The sequence below is a fragment of the Nomascus leucogenys genome, chromosome 18, assembly GCF_006542625.1.
Source record: "Nomascus leucogenys isolate Asia chromosome 18, Asia_NLE_v1, whole genome shotgun sequence".
Lineage (NCBI taxonomy): Eukaryota > Metazoa > Chordata > Mammalia > Primates > Hylobatidae > Nomascus > Nomascus leucogenys.
Window position 1 is genome coordinate 35,551,578 of NC_044398.1, and position 21,261 is coordinate 35,572,838.

The 21,261-nt window shown below is 40.0% G+C and overlaps 1 protein-coding gene across 2 annotated transcripts in view; it reads right to left on the reverse strand.

The window, feature by feature from the left end:
• The window catches only part of GRID1 (glutamate ionotropic receptor delta type subunit 1), a 783,733-nt gene that overhangs the window by 305,536 nt on the left and 456,936 nt on the right, over positions 1-21,261 (reverse strand). The gene's annotated exons all lie outside the window — the stretch shown is intronic.

Consider the following 21,261-nt stretch of genomic DNA (forward strand, 5'->3'; position numbering starts at 1 on the left):
GGTCAATGGAACAGAAGAGAAAGTCCAAGAATAGATATACATACTGAAGGGCAATTGATTTTTGACAAAAGATCCATGGTAGAAAGGATATTTTCAATGGTTGGTGCTGGAAAAATTAAATAACTATGTAAAAAAATAAAATAAAGATTAATCTTAACCATTACCTCATATCATATGCAAAAATTAACCACCAATATACACAACAACATGCGTGTGTCTCAAAATCAATATGCTGGGTGAAATAAGTTCCACAAAAAAGAGTGTAATACAGGTATGATTCCATTGATATAAAATTCTAGGAAATGTAATCTACAGTGACAGAAAGCGGATCAGAAGTTGTCTTGAGATTAGGTAGAGGGAGAAATTATATGGGGCAGGAGGAAATTTTTGTGGGTTATGCAAAGATGCATTATCATGATTGTGGTGATGGTTTTACAAATGCATATTTCAAAACTCCAAGTCGTACTTATCAGATTGTGCAGGTTTTTTAAGTGTCGATTGTACTTTTAAAAGTTTGTAAAATAACAGCAATGTAGGCATTGGAATCAGACTACTTTTGCTCAGATCCAGAGCACTCCAAATAAAACAGAACTTGGCCGGGTTCAGTGGCTCACGCCTGTAATCCCAGCACTTTGGGAGGCTGAAACAGGCAGATTACTTGAGGTCAAGAGTTCAACACCAGCCTTGCCAGCATGGTGAAACCCCGTCTCTACTAAAAATACAAAAATTAGCCCAGCATGGTGGTGTGCACCTGTAATCCCAGCTATTTGGGAGGCTGAGGCAGGAGAATCGCTTGAACCTGAGAGGTGGAGGTTGCAGTGAACCAAGATCGTGTCACTGCACCACAGCCTGGGCAACAAACTAAGACTCTTTCCCAAAAAAAAAAATATATATATATATATAAAATATAACTCACCCCACACAGAACCTATAACCTTCATCTCCTTGAACACTTGCTACTTGTAGGTGCTTGTTTTTGCACTAACCGTTGGTCCTCCCTGACATCAGTTTAATCAACTCTCAGCAGCTCCTGTTAGCCCCACCTTTGAAACTCCTGAGCCTGAATCCATCTCACCACCTCCACTTGAACCATCCTGGTCCACGTCCCATCATCTCTAATAAAGGCCCCACCTTTTTTCCTTTTTCCTACCCCTTCTCACCCAAACCCCCATGATATATCTTCAACACTGACGTCACGGTGGTCCTTCAAAAACATAATTCACATCACATCATTTCTCAATACAAAATGCTCTAGTGTCTCCTCAGCTCAATCAGAAGAGAAGCCAAGTCCTTGTGGGAGCAGATGCCACAGAATCTCCTCCCACCCATGCTCATATGTTATCACCTTGGACTCTAAGCCACTGCCCTATTATTAGCTGTCTGCCCACATTTCATCCACAAGCCATCACCATATTTCCCTGTTCTTGTGGTTCCTGGCTGTGACTGCTTCTCATCTGGGGTACACATCTCTCCCAGTACTGTGTGGTGTGAGCTGAGGGACAAAAACCTAATGGTTAATAGAACCCATCTTCCTTCAGCCAATATTTGGGTGGAAGAAATGGCTTTTCATATTAAACTGAACCATTAAGCTAAATTGAAAATTTTCTTTAAGGCACATAGTCTTAATGATATGAAATTCCATAGTGAAGTGCCTGACCCAGATGCAGATGATCCAAGGAAAATGAGAATCAGTTTCTTGACTCCAAAAATGCTCAGCCACAAGGAGGATATAAAAGGGCCACAAGAGTCAAACTTATTGGAAAGAGGATTTAGTGAGAAACATCTCTCTGGGGGAAAAACAGAACATGGACATGTTGTCACTCCCACAAGGGTGAGGAGAGTGCCTGTCCCTCACTGCAAGTCTTCTTGGTGGGGCCATTGAAAAGTTCAACATAAGACAGCCAGGACTTTAAACAAGCAGGATTCTTTGCAGTAAATCATAAAAGCTACTTTACATTGTCTTCCACTGGCTCTTTGAATCTGTTCATTCATTCTCTTCTATTGGATAAGAATTTCATCTGTTAGATGAAGTTTTGTGGCTTTTCTGTCTATTTCTAGTTAATAGGAAGTTCTGTCACTTTACGTTGCAAAGCTAAGTTTTGATTCAGCTATTAAAATGATCTACCCCAATATAATAATCAGAAGTTTTACTTGGCTTGATGCAGAAATTTTGACCCTTAAAGGACAAAAATCAACATGTATCTTCCATTAAGTTAGAGCTGGGCTGGTTCAAAGGCAGTACTGCATGAAGGTAACACAGGGTTTGAAATCAGACCAACCTGAGCTTAAAATTCCAGCTTGTTTTTATATTGTTGTGATACCTCAGACCTTTTCTGAACTTCAACTTCATCACCTCTACTGGATTTTTAATAATCTCTCTCTTATAAGGTTGTTGTAAGGATAAAGCTATATAATACTAACACATCTGTGCAAAGGACATAGGCAACCATGTCACAAAATAGAAGCAGACGTGATGATCAATCAAGAAATGTTAAGTGTTTGACTTAGCTAATAAGCAAAGAAATACAAATTAAACAATGCAGTGCACCTTTTTATCTAAAATATTGGTAAAAACAAATAACAATTTATTATATTCATGTCACAAGATGCAAGAGTAAGATGAGACAGGCACTATGATAAAAGCAGTTCAGACTCTTTGAGTTTCCATACTTTGAAATAGTAATATTATCATCAGAAGGAGACATCAAGAGATCTAGGTATAAGGATGTTGATTGCAGTATAATTTGCAATAGCATTAACCAAGCTAAGTTTCCAACAAAGGAGAAGATTTGCATAAATTATGATTCCTCCAATGACAGAATACTACAAGGTCATTAAATATTATTTCAAATGCTATTTACTGACATGATAAATTGTTAATGATATATTATTAATTGAAAACAGTGAGACACAAAACTGAACATAACAGTAAAATCTCAATGTGGCAAAATAAATGATGTATATAAGGCTGTTTGAAAGGATAATTTATTGGTATATTAATTTGTATTTTATTTTATTATTACAGAAGGAGCAGAAGGGATTAGAGCAATTTTTCTCTGCTTTGCTTCTATCCCTGCCCCTCCCCCTTCATTATACACACACCCAGACACACCCACACAGTGGTAAGCAGCACTTTATGCCCTAGAAAGTTTATGCTCTTCTTTCTCCCAAGATATTTTCTTTCAAAAAATAGGCGAACTGTCATAATGGTTGGCTGGGAAGTTCTCTGTGGCTTGGAGAATGGGGACAGGTAAAGTGGCCTGAGCCAAGAAACCTCCAGGGAAGATGGGGAGGGAGTCAGAGGAGAAGCCTTGGATTAACCCATCCCCAATACACTGGCCCCTCAGGAAGGCTTGGCCATAGGCATGGGGTCTCTCATCCTCGGAAAACATATCATCATGCCTGAGGCCCAAAGTGGCTTGGAGTTAATGTTATTGAGTGCCCACAGAAGTCTTTCTTTTTATGATGATGATGATGGTGACAAATAAAATGTTACATATTTATGATGTACAACATGATATTTTGATATATGTATACGTTGTGGATTGGTTAAATCAAGCTAATTAATTGATCCATTATCAATTTTTTGTGATGAGAACATTTAAAATCTTTCTTAGCATTCTTCAAGTATTCAATGCATTGTTGTCAGCTATCGTAACCATATTGTACAATAGATCCCCTGAACTAGTAATTCTTTCTAACTGAAATTTTGATTCCTTGGACCACCATATCCCCAACCCCCACTGTCACTCTGGCCCAGGGCATCTCACCCTTCTTCTCTCTGCTTCTGAGTTCAACTTTTTTGGATTCCACATGCAGTCACACATTGCTTAATGACAGGGATATGTTCTGAGAAATGTGTTGTTAGATGATTGTGTCATTGTGAGAACATCATAGAGGGTACTTACACAGACCTAGATGGAACAGCCAACTGCGCACCTAGGCTATATGGCATAGCCTATTGTTCTTAGGCTATGAACCTATACAGCATGTTACCGTACTGACTATTGCAGGCAACTGTAACCCAATGGTATTTGTGTATCTGAACACAGCTAGACATAGAAAAGGTATAGTAAAAATATGCTATGAAAGATAAAAAATTGTACAACTGTATAGGACACTTACCGTGAATGGAGCTTGCAGAACTGGAAGTTGCTCTGGGTGAGTTAGTGGGTGAGTGGTGAGTAACTGTGAAGGCTCAGGACATTACTGTACACTACTACAGAGGCTATGAACACTACACGTAGGCTACACTGAAATTTATTTTTAAAATTTTTCTTTCTTCAAAAATAAATTAACTTTAACTTATTGTAACTTTTTTACTTTATAAACTTTTTAACTATTTTAACTTTTTGACTCCTATAGTAACACTTAGTTTACAACACAAACACAATGTATAGCTATACAAAATATTGTTTTCTTTATATACTTATTCTATAAGCTTTTTTCTATTTTTAAAATTTCTTTAAAACTTTTTTGTTAAAAACTAAGACACTTTGGCCTACACAGGGTCAGGATCAACAACATCGCTGTCTTCCACCTCCACATCTTGTCCCACTGGAAGGTCTTCAGGGGCAATAACATGCATGGAGCTGTCATCTTTTATGATGACAATGCCTTATTCTGGAATATCTCCTGAAAGATCTGCCTCAGGCTGCTTTACAGTTAACTTTCTTCTTTGTAACTAGAAGAGGTACACTCTAAAATAACAATAAAAAATATACCATAGCAAATATATAAACCAATAGTATAGTCTCCTATTATTATTCTCAAGTATTATGGACTGCACCTAATTGTATGTACTCTACTTCACATGACTGGCAGCACAGTAGGTTTGTTTATACCAGCATCACCACGAACATTGGAGTAATGTACTGCACTATGACATTAGGATGGCTACAAAGTCATTAGGTGATAGGAATTTCTCAGCCCCACTAAAATCTTATGGGACTGCTGTTGTACATAGGGTTCATGGTTGGCAGAAGCATCATTCTGTAACACATAAGTATGTAAGTGAGGTCATGCCACATTTGTCTTTCTATGCCTAGCTTATTTGACTTAACAAAGTGTTCTCCAGGCTCATCCATGTTGTCAATAACAAGATTTCCTTCCTTTTTAAGGCTGAATAGAATTCCTTTGTGTATTTTCTGTATCCATTTAACTACTGTTAAGACACTTAGGTTGATTCCATATCTTGCTAGTGTGAATAGTGCTGCAATCCACATGAGAGTGCAGATATTCCTTCGATACACTGATTTCATTTCTGGTGGATGTATACCCAGTAGTGGGACTGCTGAGCCTACAGACATCTTTCTATGATTGATCTTGTTAGTGTAAAACCCAGGAACCTTTGCACATCCTTCAGGAGGGCAGAAAGGAAGCAATCCTATTATAACAGAGATCAAGTTTCTTGCCATCCCTTTAATTGGGTAAATTTAATTTGTTTTAAGATAATATCTATAAAGCATCCAAAGCAGGGCCTGGCACACAGTAGGCACTCAGCAATGTGACTTCCCTTGCTTCTGAGGGCAACCCCTCAGCTTGCTATTTTTGCCATGCCCACAGCAAGCAGAAACCTGAACATGGGGAGGCATTTGTTCAGATCCCCATGGGCCTCAAACAGTGGGCTTTTCAGCAATTCTTGAGTAAGAGGAGTATCAGGCGTGAAAGTACCCAGAAGGTTCAGCCACTCATTGCCTCAGCAGCAGACAAGCTGGCCTCTAGGGCTGCTGGAAACTGCATCCTAGTTCCAATCACTGGCAATTAAACTGCCTCCTCACTTTCCTTTCCAAAACTGCATAACATTCATTTGGGATTCTCCAGCCACCTCTAAGAGACAGCTGCCTCAGTGCATGTAGCATCCCCTGGTTTGAGGCAGTAGGAAAGAGAATGAAAGCTGAGACTACGGTCTCTGTAAACCCTCAAACATCCCTTAAGACACTTCACAGAAAGAGGTTCTCGTAGTTTGAACTATCTCCTGCCTCTGCTTCTCTGTTCCAGCTTTGAAAGGACCCTTCCTGGGGAGCTCCACCAGGGGCCTGTAATTTCCCATGCTGTGTGAAGGCAGCAGCCACGTGTGAATGTGTGTGTGTACGTGTGCATGCAGGCACGCTTGCTTCTCCTGTGTGGTGCATAATGATTATCCAGCCTGGCGAAGGAGGTGTAATAACAGGGTAGAAGGCACAGATAATAGGGCCTTTCTGGCACAAGCAGCAAGTTCATCTGAATCCACCAGAATCCATTTGCTGGAAGACAGATGGATAGGAATGCGGAAAGGTAGATACCAACCTTTAGTTTTCAAATACATTTGCTGCATGTGGTAATTAAAGCTATTTTTAAAACTCCCTAAGTGTCAGCCCACCCTTTCCCAAGCATTTTTCTGTCAAAACTCTGCAAAACGGCAATACACTTGTTGGGAACAATTGATTCATATCTAAAAACATGGAGTCTGATTCCACAGCAATGGCAGGTTGTCTTGTCTACAGGGAGTTGGAACTTGAACTGTAGAGGATCTGGAGTGGCTCCCACAGCCTTGGCTAAGCTGTAATTTAGTGATCCATGGACACATGTTTCTCATCCATGACACTCTAAGCTCTCTGAGGGTGAGGGACTCATCTTTCAAATTCTTATGAGCATCCCTGGTGCTTCACAGGTGTTCAGTACATGTATGACGAATGAACAATAGCTTGTCAAGAGTTATATATCATGGGAGGGAGAGAGGCCATAAAGGAAAAAGGTAAGGACCACTGAAGAATCACAGAGTAAGTTATATGCAGTGTGGAAAGAAGCAAAGGCCATAGAAAACATTAATAAGTATTGCAAAAAGTGGAGGAGGCAGTAATTTGAACTGTCTTAAAGGACACATGAGACTTCGGGAAGAACTAGGGTCACAGCAGGCCCAGAACAGAACTATAAATGCTGTGATGTGGATTCATAACAAGTAACAAAAGGAATTAATTCCTCAAGTCAGTGTGTTTTTATTTATAAAGTACAAAGGCTAACTTTCCCACGGGATGTGAGTCACTTGTTACAAAGAAGAGCTATCTTTTATTTATTTATTTTATTTCATTTTATTTTATTTATTTACTTTTTTGAGATAGAGTCTCGCTCTGTTGCCCAGGTTGGAGTGCAGTGGCATGATCTCGGCTCACTGCAAGCTCTGCCTCCCGGGTTCACGCCATTCTCCTGCCTCAGCCTCCCGAGTAACTGGGACTACAGGTGCCCGCCACCACGCCTGGCTAATTGTTTTTGTATTTTTAGTAGAGACCGGGTTTCACCGTGTTAGCCAGGATGGTCTTGATCTCCTGACCTCGTGATCTGCCTGCCTCAGCCTCCCAAAGAAGAAGAGCTATCTTTTAAGAGTGCTTGCTGTCTGCCTGATGCTGTGCTAGGCCACTTCCTGTATGTTAGCTCATTTAATCTTCATGACTGTCCTAGGAGGTAACTATCACAAAGTCTACTGAGTAAATGATGAAAATACAGCTCAAGGAAGGAAATAAAACAGTCACAGAAGTGGTCAGTATTGCAGCCAGAATCATATCCATGGTGTGTTCCCAAAGACTGTGATCTAAAGCACAATGGTATGTCACTTCTTCCTCAGTCCTGCTCCCAAAACCCATCATCTGTGCAGCTGCAAACACCCTCTCCACAGGGCTTTTCAAAGGGCTAAAGAATGATACTGCAGAACAACGATGACCTCATATATCTGCAACCATAAATGTTAAATCTCATAGGTTCCTTCAGGGCTGAGAAAGAAGAATAGATCTATTGTGATTAACATATAGAAGTGCATTTCCAGTAAATAGGGTTTGTTTCCTTCAGGTATTCTTCATGGGACATGCATAAGCTTGTTTGTGTGGGCTTTTGCAAGGTTCTTTCACATTTGCCATAATAGATTTTAAAAATAAGGTGCTAATGTGCAAAATAACATAAAGGGTAGAAATCTAATCAAGCAGCCCCCTCTTAACCTCGGGGAATGCATTTCAAGATCCCCAGTGGACGCCTGAAACTGCAGATAGTACCAAACCCTATACATACTATAGTTTCTTCTATCTGATAACCTAGTAGTAGGTGACTAATGGGTGGGTGGTACATACAGTGTGGAGACCCTGGATAAAGGGATGATTCATATCCTGGGTGGGACAAAGCAGGACAGCGAGAGGTTTCATCACACTATGCAGAACAGTGTGCAACTGAAAATGTATAAATTATTTATTTATGGAATTTTCCACTTAATACTTTTGAACCTCAGTTGACAGTGGGTGACTGAAACCATAAAAAGTAAAACTGCAGATAAGGAGGGACAACTGCAATAAATTAACAAAAGTTTCATAGTAAGACTTTCCATAATACAAACTATATTATTGTTTCTAAGTTATGAAAAATTCAGATATTGCTGGGATTCCATAACTTATTCAGCATTCAACCAGTGCTGGGAGTGAGAGGGAAGATAAGGGGGGAGCCGTGTGGCATCAGGTATGGAGTTCTTAAATTCGAAGTCACTCAGATCTCAAGTCCTGATTCTGCCACTTACTAATTATGTGACATCAAACTGTTTTCTTATCTGTGGGATGGTATAATAGAAGTTGGAGTTCTTGAGGGTTCTGTCCCCCCACCTTTCCCAGCATTCCCCTTCTAGGTCACGCACCCTCCTGGCAGCATCACCTGACATCATTGACCTCTCCTTCCTTTTGAAATGGTTTCTTCACTTGGCTTCTGGGACCACCCCCTACCTGTCCTCCTCCTCCACCTCAGGCTGCTCCTGGTCAGCATCCATGGTGAGTTTCTCCTCCTTTCTCTGGCTTGGCATGCCCCAGAGGTGCCAGGGTTTGGGCCTCTTCTCATTTTTAGTAATGCAACCCCTCTGTGGTCTCATCTAGTCACATGAGGTTCAATATCCCCTATATGCAGATGGCTCCCAGATTCATATCACCAGCTTTACCCTCCCTCTGAACTCCAGACTCATAGAGCCACATGTCTATTGTCTACATACCATCTCTGTGTAATGGTCTAATAGGTATCTCAGAATTAACAGATTCAAACCAAATTCCTGATCTTACCCCCTGAAATATTCAATCTCCTCATCTCAAAAAATGTCTTCTCTTTTCAGTTCCTGAAGCTAAAAACAAACAAACAAATGAAAACCCTAGAATCATACTTGATGTTTCTCTTTTCTCATAATCCACATCCAATCCAACAGCAAATCTTATCTGCTCCCCACCCCAAATATATTCAGAATCCAACTACTTCTTACCTCCTCCATTCTACCCCATAGTCCAAACCACCACCCCTCCTTTCCTAGATAATCACAATAGCCTGATAAATAGTTTATTTCATCCCTACCCTCCTCGCCACCTCACTTAGTCTTACGGGAGCTACCAGGGTATAGTTTCAAAACAAAAATTATATATTGCCCATCTTTTGCTCAAAACCCTCCCCTTGCTTCCAACTTCACTCAGAATAAGAAGCGTATCTTGCAAAGGCCAGAAAAGTTATGCATGCCCTGGCCTCCTGCCATGCCTCTAACCCCTCTCCCACCACTCTCTCCATCACTCACTCTGCTCCAGCCACACTGGCCTCTGTGCCATTCCTAAAGCCTACCCCCAGACTCCCACTCAGAGACTTCACACCTGTTCTCTCCTTCAACTGGAATGCTCTTCCCCCAGATATATGCACAGCATCCTCACTTCCTCACTTCTTCAAGCCCCTGTTCAAATGTTACCTCATCAAATAGATTTCCCATGGGCATCCTATGTAAAGTAGAATCCATTCCTTCTCCCTCTTTTTGCCTTACATGATTGTATTACTCTACATAGAATCTAACAAATTCATCAAATTATAAATGTAATAATTATCTGGTCATCTGTCTAGCCCCATTCAAAATGTGCTCCACAATGCCAGGAGTTTTCTGAGAATTAAATAAGATAATAAAGATGATGCCTATAATTAACCAAGATGGAGTAACAGGGGTTGGATTTACCCTCTGACCTGAAATAACCAAAAAGACTAGGAAAAACCTATGAAAAAATAGTTTGCAAGACACTGGAAAATAGGCAATGAAGAATAGCGATCCTTCAAGACAGGAAACAAGTTGAGTTTTATGACTGAACTAAATCTCTGCCTTTAGAGAATTTCCATGCCACAGTGCAGGTGGGGAGAGGAAGCATGCAGAACCCAGTGGACTCCATGTGTTAAGGATATGGACCCGAGAGACTGGAAGAGCAAGAGTTTGCAGGAAAGACTACTAGAGAGAAGAAAACTGCACAGAGAGAGGAAAATGTGGTCACTTCCGGAGGGTCCCCCATGACAATACTGAGCAGAGTGCTAACCCAGAACTAAAACAGAATTAGAATTAGCAGATAATTACCTTAAACAGTTATTATACCTACTTTTTTACGTTCAAAATATAAGTAGAGACATTGAAGATTTAAAGAAAAGACTCAACTCAAACTTCTAAAAATCAAAATTACAATGTATGAAATTAAAAAAAAACACTGGACAGAATAGTTGGCAGATTAGACATCAACAAACAAAATATCACTGAGTCTGAACACATAACAATAAAAATTACACAAAATAAAATAGAAAAAATAAGGGGAAAAGAACATCAGTGACGCGTGGGATCACTTCACAAAAACCTAGTATCTGCGTAACTCAAAATCTCAAGTAAGAGGATATGGAGGGAGAAAAATATTAGAAAATATAAAAGATTTTTTCACATTTTGCAGTAATACTAGATTAAAGTTTTGATGAAAATTAAAAGTACACAAGTCCAAGAAGCTCAACAAAGTGCAGGCACACACACAAAAATAAAAACAAGAAGAAAACCATGCCAAGGTACATGATAATCAAATTTATCAAAACCAGAGAAAGAGATGAAACATTAAAAGAAACCAGAGATAAAGAGCATGTTATACACAGAAAAACAAAAGTAAGGAAAATATCAGATGCTTATCAGTAATAATATGAGGAGGAAGACAGTAAGGCAACATTTTTTAAGTACTGAAAGGAAATACTGTTAACCTAAAATTCTGTACCTAGTAAAAATATCTTTCAAAAATGAAAGTGAAATGAAGTCATTTTCAGACATACAAAAGCGGCAAGCATTCACCACCAGCAGAACTGTATTATAAGAAATGTCAAAGGAAGTCTTTCAAGCATAAGAGAAATGATACCAGATCAAACTACAGATCTTCGCATCAAAAAAATAAATAGCACCAGAAATGATAACAGCAAAGTGTTGAAGATTATTTTCTTATTACTTACATCTCTTTAAAAGATAACTGACTGTTTAAATAAACATAATAACTATGTATTTTTGTGTATATAACACATATGAAAGTAACATTTATTAAAACAATTACATCGAGTCCGGGAGGGTAACATGGAGGGATACTATTGTAAGATACTTATACTGAAATATATGTGGTGTAGTATAATATCACTTAAAAGTAGATGGTGGTGAATTAAAGATGTATACTGTAAATCCTAAAGCAACTACTAAAATTTTTTAAAAGAGTTATAGCTTATAAGCCAATAAAACAGTTAAAATAGAATCATAAAACATTCTCAATTCATCCATAAGAGGTTTTAAAAGAGAAAAAAGGAATCAAAGGAAATGAAATAAATACAAAATGGCAAGAAGACAGGCTTGAACCTAACAATATTGATGATTACATTCAGTATAAATTATCTAAAATTCCTCAATTAAAAGGTGAAGACTGTTATAATGGATAAAATAGCAAGACCTAAATAAGTGCTGCCTCCAGGAAATATACTTTAAACATAAAGAAACAGGTATATTAAAAGTAAGACAGTGAAAAAATGCTAACACAAGTCAAAATAAATATAGAATGGCTACAGTAATATCAGATAAAGTATATTTCAGAGCAGAAAAAAATACCAGGGATAAATCCTAATTTAAGTCCTAATGATACAGGGTTAATAAATCAACAGAACATAAAAATCCTAAGCATTTATGGCCCTTGAAATAAAGCTTCCAAATATATTAAGCAATAACTGGTAAAACTGAAAGGAGAATAAACAAGCTCACAATTAAGGATGAATATTTTAATACTCCTCTCTAAATAATTGATAGAAAAAGTAGACCAAATAATCATAAAGGATACAGAAGGCACAATCAACACTCAACTAAAATGACCTAATTCACATTTATGAAACATCCCACACAACAACAGGTAATGGATCCTTTTCAAGTATACTTGAAATATCTAACAGGAAAGACAATATACTGGCTATCAAATCAGTCTGAATAATTTTAAAAGGATCCAAATAATAGAAACTCTATCCTCTCACCACAGTGGAGTTAAATTAGAAATCAATAGCAGAAAGATTTCTTTAAAATCCCCAAATATTTGGAAACTAAAAACATACTCCTAAAACCCATGGGTCAAAGAAGGAATCCAAAAGTAATATAGAAAGTATTTTGAACTAAATAATGAAAGCACAACATATCAAGATTTGTGGGATGTCACTAAATCAATTAAGGGGAAATATAGCAAAGAAAAAGACAGGTCTTAAATCAATGATCTCAGCTTGCTCCCTAGAAACTAGGGGAAAAAAGAGCAAATTAAAGCCAGAGTAAACCGAAAAAAGAAAATACTGAAGAAACAACAATAAATTAATATAAATGGAAATTGAAAAACAATAGAGAAAATCAATGAAACTGAAAACTGGTTCTTTGAAATGAATAACATCAGTAAACTTCCAATCAGACTGATCAAGAAAAAGAAAAGAGACAAGTAATGAATATTATAAATGAGAAAAATCACATGTCTACAGATTCAACAAATATTAACAGGATAATAGTGGGATATTATGAACTTCATACCTATAAGTTTGTTTGTTTTGTTTTGTTTTTTTGAAACAGAGTCTCACTCTGTTGCCCAGGCTGGAGTGCAATGGCACAATCTCGGCTCACTGCAACCTCCACCTCCCAGGTTCAAGTGATTCTCATGTCTCAGTCTCCAAAGTAGCTGGGATTACAGGGGTGTACCACCACACCTGGCTAATTTTTGCATTTCTAGTAGAGATGGGGTTTCGCCATGTTAGCCAGGCTGGTCTGGAACACCCAACCTCAAGTGATTTGCCTGCCTCGGCCTCCCAAAGTGCTGGGATTACAGGGGTGAGCCACCATGCCTGGCCCATACCTATAAATTTGACAACTTAGATGAAATGGAAAAATTTCTGGAAAGACACAAATTACCAAACTTACTTGAGAACAAATAGATAGCTCTATGTCTAATACATAAATTTAATTTGTAGTTAAAACACTCCCCTAAAGAAAACTCCATGCCCAGATGGCTTCATTGGTAAATTCTAACAAACATTTAGGGGAAAAAATAATAATTCTTTATGAACTCTTTCAGAAACTGTAAAAGAGAGAGTACTTCCCAACTTACTTTTGAGGCTAGCATTATGCCAATGCCAAAACTAAAGAAAGCCATCAAAAGAAAAAAAATGAAATACCAATATACCTGGTGAACACAGGAGAAAAATTCTAATCAAAAATTTAACAAATCAAATAGAACAATATATACAAAGGATAATATAATATGAAAAGTAGGTTTTATCCCAGAGATGTTGGATTGCTTTAATGTTAGAAAATCAGTCAATGTAATTCAGCATATTAATAAACTTCAAAAAGAAAAACCATATGATCATCTGAATAGATGCAGAAAAAGCATTAGATAAAATCCATTATCATTTCCTGATGAAAACTCTCACCAGTCTAGGAATGGAAGAGAACTTCCCCAATCTGATAAAGAACATCTATAAACAACTTACAGCTAACCTGATACGTAATGATGAAAAACTGTGTGTGTTCCCTCTAATATCAGGAATATGAAAATGATGTCTCCTGTCACCACTTATATTCAATATTGAACTGGAGGTACTAATTAGTGCAATCAGGCAGAAAAAAGAAATAAAAGGTATCCAGATGGAAAGGAAGAGGTAAAACTGTCATATTCCCAGAGGACGTGATAGTCAAGAATATTTTCTCTAAGAAAATCTAATGGAATCTATGAAAAACTCCACTAGTTTTAGTAAGTGGGTTTAGCAAAGTTCTAGGATACAAGATCAATATGCAAAAATCAATTGCATTTGTATATTCTACCAATGAACAATTGGAAATTAAAATTTGTTTTAAAGTATAATTTTCAGTAGCACTGACAATATAAAATTCTAAGGGATAAATCTCACAAAAATGTGTGAAAGATCTGTACGCTGTAAAAGATAAAACATTGAGAGAAATTAAAGAAAATCTAAATAATTAGGAAGACATGTCTTGTTTGTGGGTGAGAAGACTCACTATTTTTACGACATCATTTCTCCCAAAAATGGAGTACAGATTCACTGCAATCCCAAATAAAATCCCAGTCAGCTCTTTTTAGAAACTGACAAGCTGATTTTAAATGTATACAAAAATTTCAAGGACCTAAGATAACCAAAACAATCTTGAAAATGAAGAACAAGGAAGAAGCCTAACAAAATGTAATTTCAAATCGTATCGTAAAGCTAAAGCTATAGTAATCAAAAGAATGTCGGATTGGCATAAAGATAGAAAAAAAATAGATCAACGGAATAGAATCAAGAGTCCAGGCAGTTTTCAGATACTACACTAAAAACATAATTCTTAAAAGAATAAATTGATAAGTTAAACTTTATAAAAATTTAAAATGTCTGTTCTTCAAAAGACAGTGCTCGACTGAAAAGATAAGCCACAGGCTGGGAGAAAATATTTACAAAGTACATATCTGATTTAAAAAAAATCTTTTATCCCAATATAAAAAGAATTTTCAGAACTCAATAATAAGAAAACAAAAAATCCATTATAAATGGGTAAGTCGTTTAGACAGATACTTTGCCAAGAAGATACCTAGATCTAAATGGCAAATAAGCACAAGAAAAGATGCTAGGAAGCATTGTCAGTTACGGGGGAAATGAAAAATCAACATCACAGTGAGGACCATTACACACCCATCAGAGTGACTATAATCAAAAAGCCTGACCATACCAAGTACCGAAGAGGATATGAAGCAATTGGAACTCTCAGCAACTTGGCAGTTCCTTAAAAAATTAACATAAATCCACCATAGGGGTTGGCAATTCCACTTGTAGTTATGAGCCCCAGAAAAAGGAAAGTATATGTCCATACAAAGACTTATACATAAATGTTCATAGAAGCTTTATTTGTAATAGCAAAAAACCTAAAACAACCCAAATGTCCATCAACAGAGGAACAGATAATCATATTGTGGTATATCCATGTACAAATAAATATTCCTCATCAATAAAAAGGAAAGAACTATTGCTACACATTGCAACATAAGATGAATCTCAAAATAATTTCATTGAGTAAAATAAGCCACACCAAAAGCAGAAGAGTACACACTCCATAATTCCACTTACATAAAACGCAAAGATACAAATAATCAGTAGAGCCAGAAACAGATCAGTAGTTGCCTAGAGAGTGGGAGAAAGTGGGCCAGGAGGGTGGCATTCCTGAGGGCCATGAGGACACTTTTGGGGTAACGGATATGTTCACTACCTCTATTGTGGTTATGGTTTCCTGGGTATATACATATGCCAAATTTAACAACTTGTACACTTAAGTACTATATGTATTGTATGTCAAACCTCAACAAAGCTGTTACTTTTTCAGTAATAATAATAAAAAAAACATAATGAAGGTGATACTCAAAAACAATGTCTGGCTCTATCTAAGGTCTGATAAATGGCAACTCCTGGTCTTCATTCAAGAGTTCTAAGCTGGGGCTATAGAGGCAGTAAGATGTGCCCCCTGTCCTCAAAGATTACTCAATGAGGCTGGGAAAGAAACAAGTAAAAAGATTATGACAAAATAATTGTTTTTGAGTGTTACTAAATTAAATTTGAAGACGGTAAATGGTATAAGGATTGAACAGTCCAACAGAATTGGAATCTTCAAAATAAAAGGAAGAAAAAAATCCTTCCCTTCCCTCTCTTTCTCTGGGTCCCAAATAGAAATTTCTTGAAGCTATGTGATTCAGCATTCATATCATGGTCTTTTTCTTTGTTTTCTTCAATTAGAGCATTAGCTCTTCCTCTCCCATGTTATATATGTGGTGCATAATCTTATTTTCATTTGTTTTACCTTGGTGTGTGCTTTAGGATAGGAAAGATTTGAAAGTTGAGTGATGTCCCTGGACCGTTGACCCAGGCCACTCTAAGGGCAAGGACTGACCCCTAAGGATCCTTACTGAGTACTTGTTGGTGACAAACTAGTGTAAGTGATAAGATGGGGGCTGGGGCCTGAGACTCAAGAACAGGAGAGCATCTAGGCAGAAGGTGCTGAAGAAGACCACACAACACTGGGATGACCTTGTCCTTTGGGTGGCAGATGGGAGATCTCTTAGGATACAGTCAGATCGTTTAACCCAGTGAGCTCTTCTGTGTGTCATCCCCTCATGCTAGGAACTCTAGGGAACCGCAGAGAAAGGAGATCAGCTTGTCCAGGGAATCAAGCATGTGCATCAGTTCCCCAACACAGCAGAACTGGGGTGTGGCTGTGAAAGAATCACCCTACTGGGGACATACAGAAGTCCTTTTGGTAGAGGCAATGTTAAGCAGATCCCTGCAAGAAAGGGAAGTCCTAGACAATCACAGATTCAGAAGGACATGGCAGGTGGAAAGAAAAACCCTGCCAAAACCCCAAAGCTAGGAGGGAAAAATAAATGCAAGAAACAAGAAGTCACTCATCCATTTGCAGGGATGACCCATGAGATATGAACACAATAGTAAGAAGTAAATAAGGGTACAAATGTGGGGTCAAGGTCATCCTGCAGAGGGCTGCAGTGGGCTGGATGATGTGGGCAGATTTCTTAAAGCTATGTGATTCAGCATTCATATCACAGCCTTTTTCTTTTATCATGCCTTTGTTTTTTCTGTGTCTGAGGAGCCAGCCAGAAGGATGGGGACAGTGGTCTCTGAGATCAGGAGCACCAAGAGAGAACCAGGTTTGGGGAGGTTGGTGAGTTTGGAAAGAGGCACGCTGAGTTCGAGGTGGTGATGGAGCTTCCAAGTGGCCAAGTCAAGAGGATCTCGAGTCAAGCTGGATCTCTGGATCTGGAGCTCAAGAGCAAGGTCTGGAATGGACGTGAGATGTGGAGTCACCGACATACACTGACAATCGGGAAGAAGTGGCAAGGGCCTGCTGACTATACCTCCTCCCTTTTTAGAAGTCACCTCCTCCTGGCCCCTGCCGACCAACAGATCACCTCTTAGAGCCTCACTCTCTGAGAAAACCCAGGTGCAAAGGTTATGTGTGCATACCCACATCATCTGTTAAGCATCTTAAACCATTTCCAACAAAGTAAGTGTGTGGTTTGGTTCAATGTCTGGAAGAATTCATGTAACAGTGGAAGCTGCCCAGCAACAAACAGAGTGCTTCAAGTCCCCATCAATCTTGGTTCTTCAAGAGGCTGGAGAGTCATACTGATTTTTCTATAGGAGAATTCCCTGCAAAAGGTCCTGAGAGGCCAGACCCACAGGGATCACCAACTGTCCTGGCATCTGCTGGGGGATGTGTGGAGAGGAAACATTTTACCTCAGCTGCTACAGAGGCTCCAAAAGCCACCCACCTCATCCAGAGTCAAGGCTGACTGGGCTTGAACTTGGCAACATCTGATGAATGACCCAGAGAGGTCCTTTCCATCGCTGAAACTCAGGACTTAATTGTTGCCTTTGTCTTTTCTCTGACGCAGACAGGGAAATTCTTGTCAATGCAATTTGCTCTACACTATGTACATCAACCTGCCTTCAAACAAACCTTTGAAGAATCTATTCCTTGCTCAGGGCATTGAGGATTCAGTGATGAGCTGAATCTGGCCATGCCCTCAAGGGACTCACAGTTCAGTGGCCACTTGACTAATGGTTCATTTTGTTTTCCACAAGTTCTTTTGAATCCCCTACCCTCTCTAAGGTAATCTGCAACCTAATCAGTCAATAAAAATATTATTTAAATACTTTTAGCAGATCTAAAAACACATCCGCTCTCCAGTGTCCCCACAGTGGTGCCTAGAGACCTATAGGAACTGTTGGTAGGGCTGACATTCACAAAGCTTCCTCTGCATCCAATTATTTCTTCTCCAAATAAACCAGGTCTGTAATATGTAGCACCAATACTCACCAGAAAGAAAAGAGGGTAGATGTAAAGAAAGCAAATAAAAACATGTGCCCTCAAGTGTTTATTTTGAATCCAGGAAAATGCATAAAACAAATCAAATACAGAGGAGGAAACTGAAAGGCAGAGCCTGTAAGGAATGAGAGGGAGTTGGGGGCACAGCTGGAGGGCCATGCTGGAGGCCCCAAAGACACCTGCGGTGATCGCGGAGGCACAGACCTGAGCTTGTTTGAGGAAATGAACTTCCTCCAGAGAAGTGGGGAACAGTTTCAAGAAGTGGGAAGACAAGGACCCAGTGAAGCAGCTGAATTCTGGAGCATGTTGGAAAGTGAGCCAGTAAATGCCTGCCCCTGACTCTCTTTTTTTCTTTCTTTTCCCCTTATTTTATCTCTAGTGATTATATAAGACAAACAGGAAGGTGGTTGGGAAACCATTTGTCTGTGGCTCTATACTTGGATAGCTTAAAAATTGAGCAAAGGCCGGGCGCAGTGGCTCACGCCTGTAATCCCAGCACTTTGGGAGGCCGAGGCGGGCAGATCACGAGGTCAGGAGATCGAGACCATCCTGGCTAACATGGTGAAACCCCGTCTCTACTAAAAATACAAAAAATTAGCCGGGCGAGGTGGCCGGCACCTGTAGTCCCAGCTACGCGGGAGGCTGAGGCAGGAGCATGGAGTGAACTCGGGAGGCGGAGCTTGCAGTGAGCCGAGATGATGCCACTCCACTCCAGCCTGGGCGACAGCGAGACTCCGTCTCGAAAAAAAAAAAAAAAAAAAAAAAAAATTGAGCAAAGCCTAAAATGATATCACATTATAATAAGAATAACAGGACTTTTGTGTTCAATTGGGGCCACGCTGAAACCAGAAACAGTAGTCCTGAGTATAGCCGGATCCTAAGGATAAGCCTATACGTAATTTGGAAAACACCACGGTCCTTAACCAGAGGCTACCCTGGGGTGCCTGGGTGAAAGCTTTCCAACAGGCCCTACCTTCTGATAGAAGACTTCAAAAAAGTCCCTGAGCTGGCACCAAAGGCCAGCCCAAGAGTATTCCCTGTCAGTATGCATACCTGACACCCACTGACTGGCTTCACTGAATCAGATACTGACCGTGAGTCAGGGATCTTTGCCAAGGCCATGTGCGTGAAGCTACTGTTTGATGGAAAAATTGTGGAGCCAGACAGTCCTCAAATAGGATCCCAGATACACCATTAATAGCTACATGACCTTGGGCAAGTGATTTAACCTCTGGAGACTCTGTTTTCCCATCTGCAAAATGGGGATGATGACAACCACCACACAGGGCCGTTGATGAGGACTAAGAAGGTAACAAATGCACTGACAAGTGCCTGGCACATAGTAGGTGATTAAGAAATATTAGCTGGCTGGGCATGGTGGCTCACGCCTGTAACCCCAGCACTTTGGGAGGCTGAGGAGGGCAGATCACTTGAGGTCAGGAGTTCGAAGCCAGCCTGGCCAACATGGTAAAACCCTGCCATACTAAAAATACAAAAATTAGCTGGGCGAGCTGGCACACACCTGTAGTCCCAGCTACTCAGGAGGCTGAGGCAGGAGAATTGCTTGAGCCTGGGAGGCGGAGGTTGCAGTGAGCTGAGATTGCATCACTGCACTCCAGCCTGGGCAACAGAACAAGACTTCAGTCTCAAAAAATAAAAAATAAAAATAAAAAAAGAAATATTAGATGTTGTCCCTTGCCTCATAGAAAAGGAAGCCAAGAAAGGAGGAAGCTGGGGCTCCCTGGAGGCCCCTCACATTTGGAGGAGGACACACTCAGCTCAGAGATACTCGCACCATCCGTGTGCACTGCCGGGCTGGCGCAGGGTACACTGCTGGCCATGGTGAGACACTGCCATCCTCTCAGTAGAAGCCGCTCCAGTGTGGCTCCAACAGGTATACCCCATACCTGACTCCTCCTGATGACACTAAGCCCTGGGTTCCAGCTGCCCCAGTAATGCCAATGTGCCTACCAGTATGGAATGCCCTAGGGGCACCGCACACTGGTTAGTCTGAAGTTAACTCCAGCCCTGAAGACTGAGTCAAGAGGGACAGACAGGGGGCCCCTGAGGGTGGGTGGGGATTTGGAGAAAGAAAAGAAAACAGGTTAGGAATGTAAAAGCAGAGCAATTCTTTTGAAGACTGGCAACAGAGAAACACTGGCTATCCAATTTGGAGGATTCATCAAAAAAGTAAAACCAGCATCAGACATTTGACTTCAGGGGCACATGGAATGCACCGTTTCTTTGGAACAAAGAAAACTGGACTGTGAAGAGCCACAGAGAAGTCAGCAAACCCCAGAGAATCCAAACTTCTCAAGGATCAAGGCAGCCTCTCACAGGCTCTGAAAACAGGAGGCAGCAGTCATGTCCCTTCTAATTACCAGCACAACCACCTGCACCCCACAGTAAATGGACAGTTACTGCACGTCCCCAACTGGCCTCTGTGGACATGGAGCTAACACGATGTGAATTCATGGAGGAAAATCTACTAAAAGTGGACTTTGCAAATAGTTACAATCTGATACTACCTGCACAATTATTAATATAAGCCATCCAAGACTATTTCAGCCATATTAGCAAAGAACTAATGAGGAAACAGACATCATAAAATAATGAATTACCTACATAATAAACCTGCATCTTCCAGAATGAAGCCATTAGAAATTGATCAGCTGATTAGGAACAGCTGAAGGCCATAGCCATGATGAAAGCTTGCAACAGGAACACATTCTGAGTCAGCTTTCAGTGAATATAGCACACTGAGGTCACACAGGCCACCCCGGTCAGTGCCCCTGAAAGGACATGTGGGCAGAGGGGATTCTTTGGGAAAGCTAGGGTGTGTGATTTCAGGCCACTCTCATGCAATGCCTGCAGCGTGGAGGAGGCCAGGGCCAGACAGGGTACAAGTAATGAAAAGCAGGCCAGGCCACCATGATCCCTGGTGTTGCCATTCCTCCCTGGGGCCAAACTGGTGGGATGGTCAGTCATGGGAGAGACTTTCTATTTACTCCCTTTACATGGGTACACTTATCCCTACACGTACTGGTTGCACACACAAACAT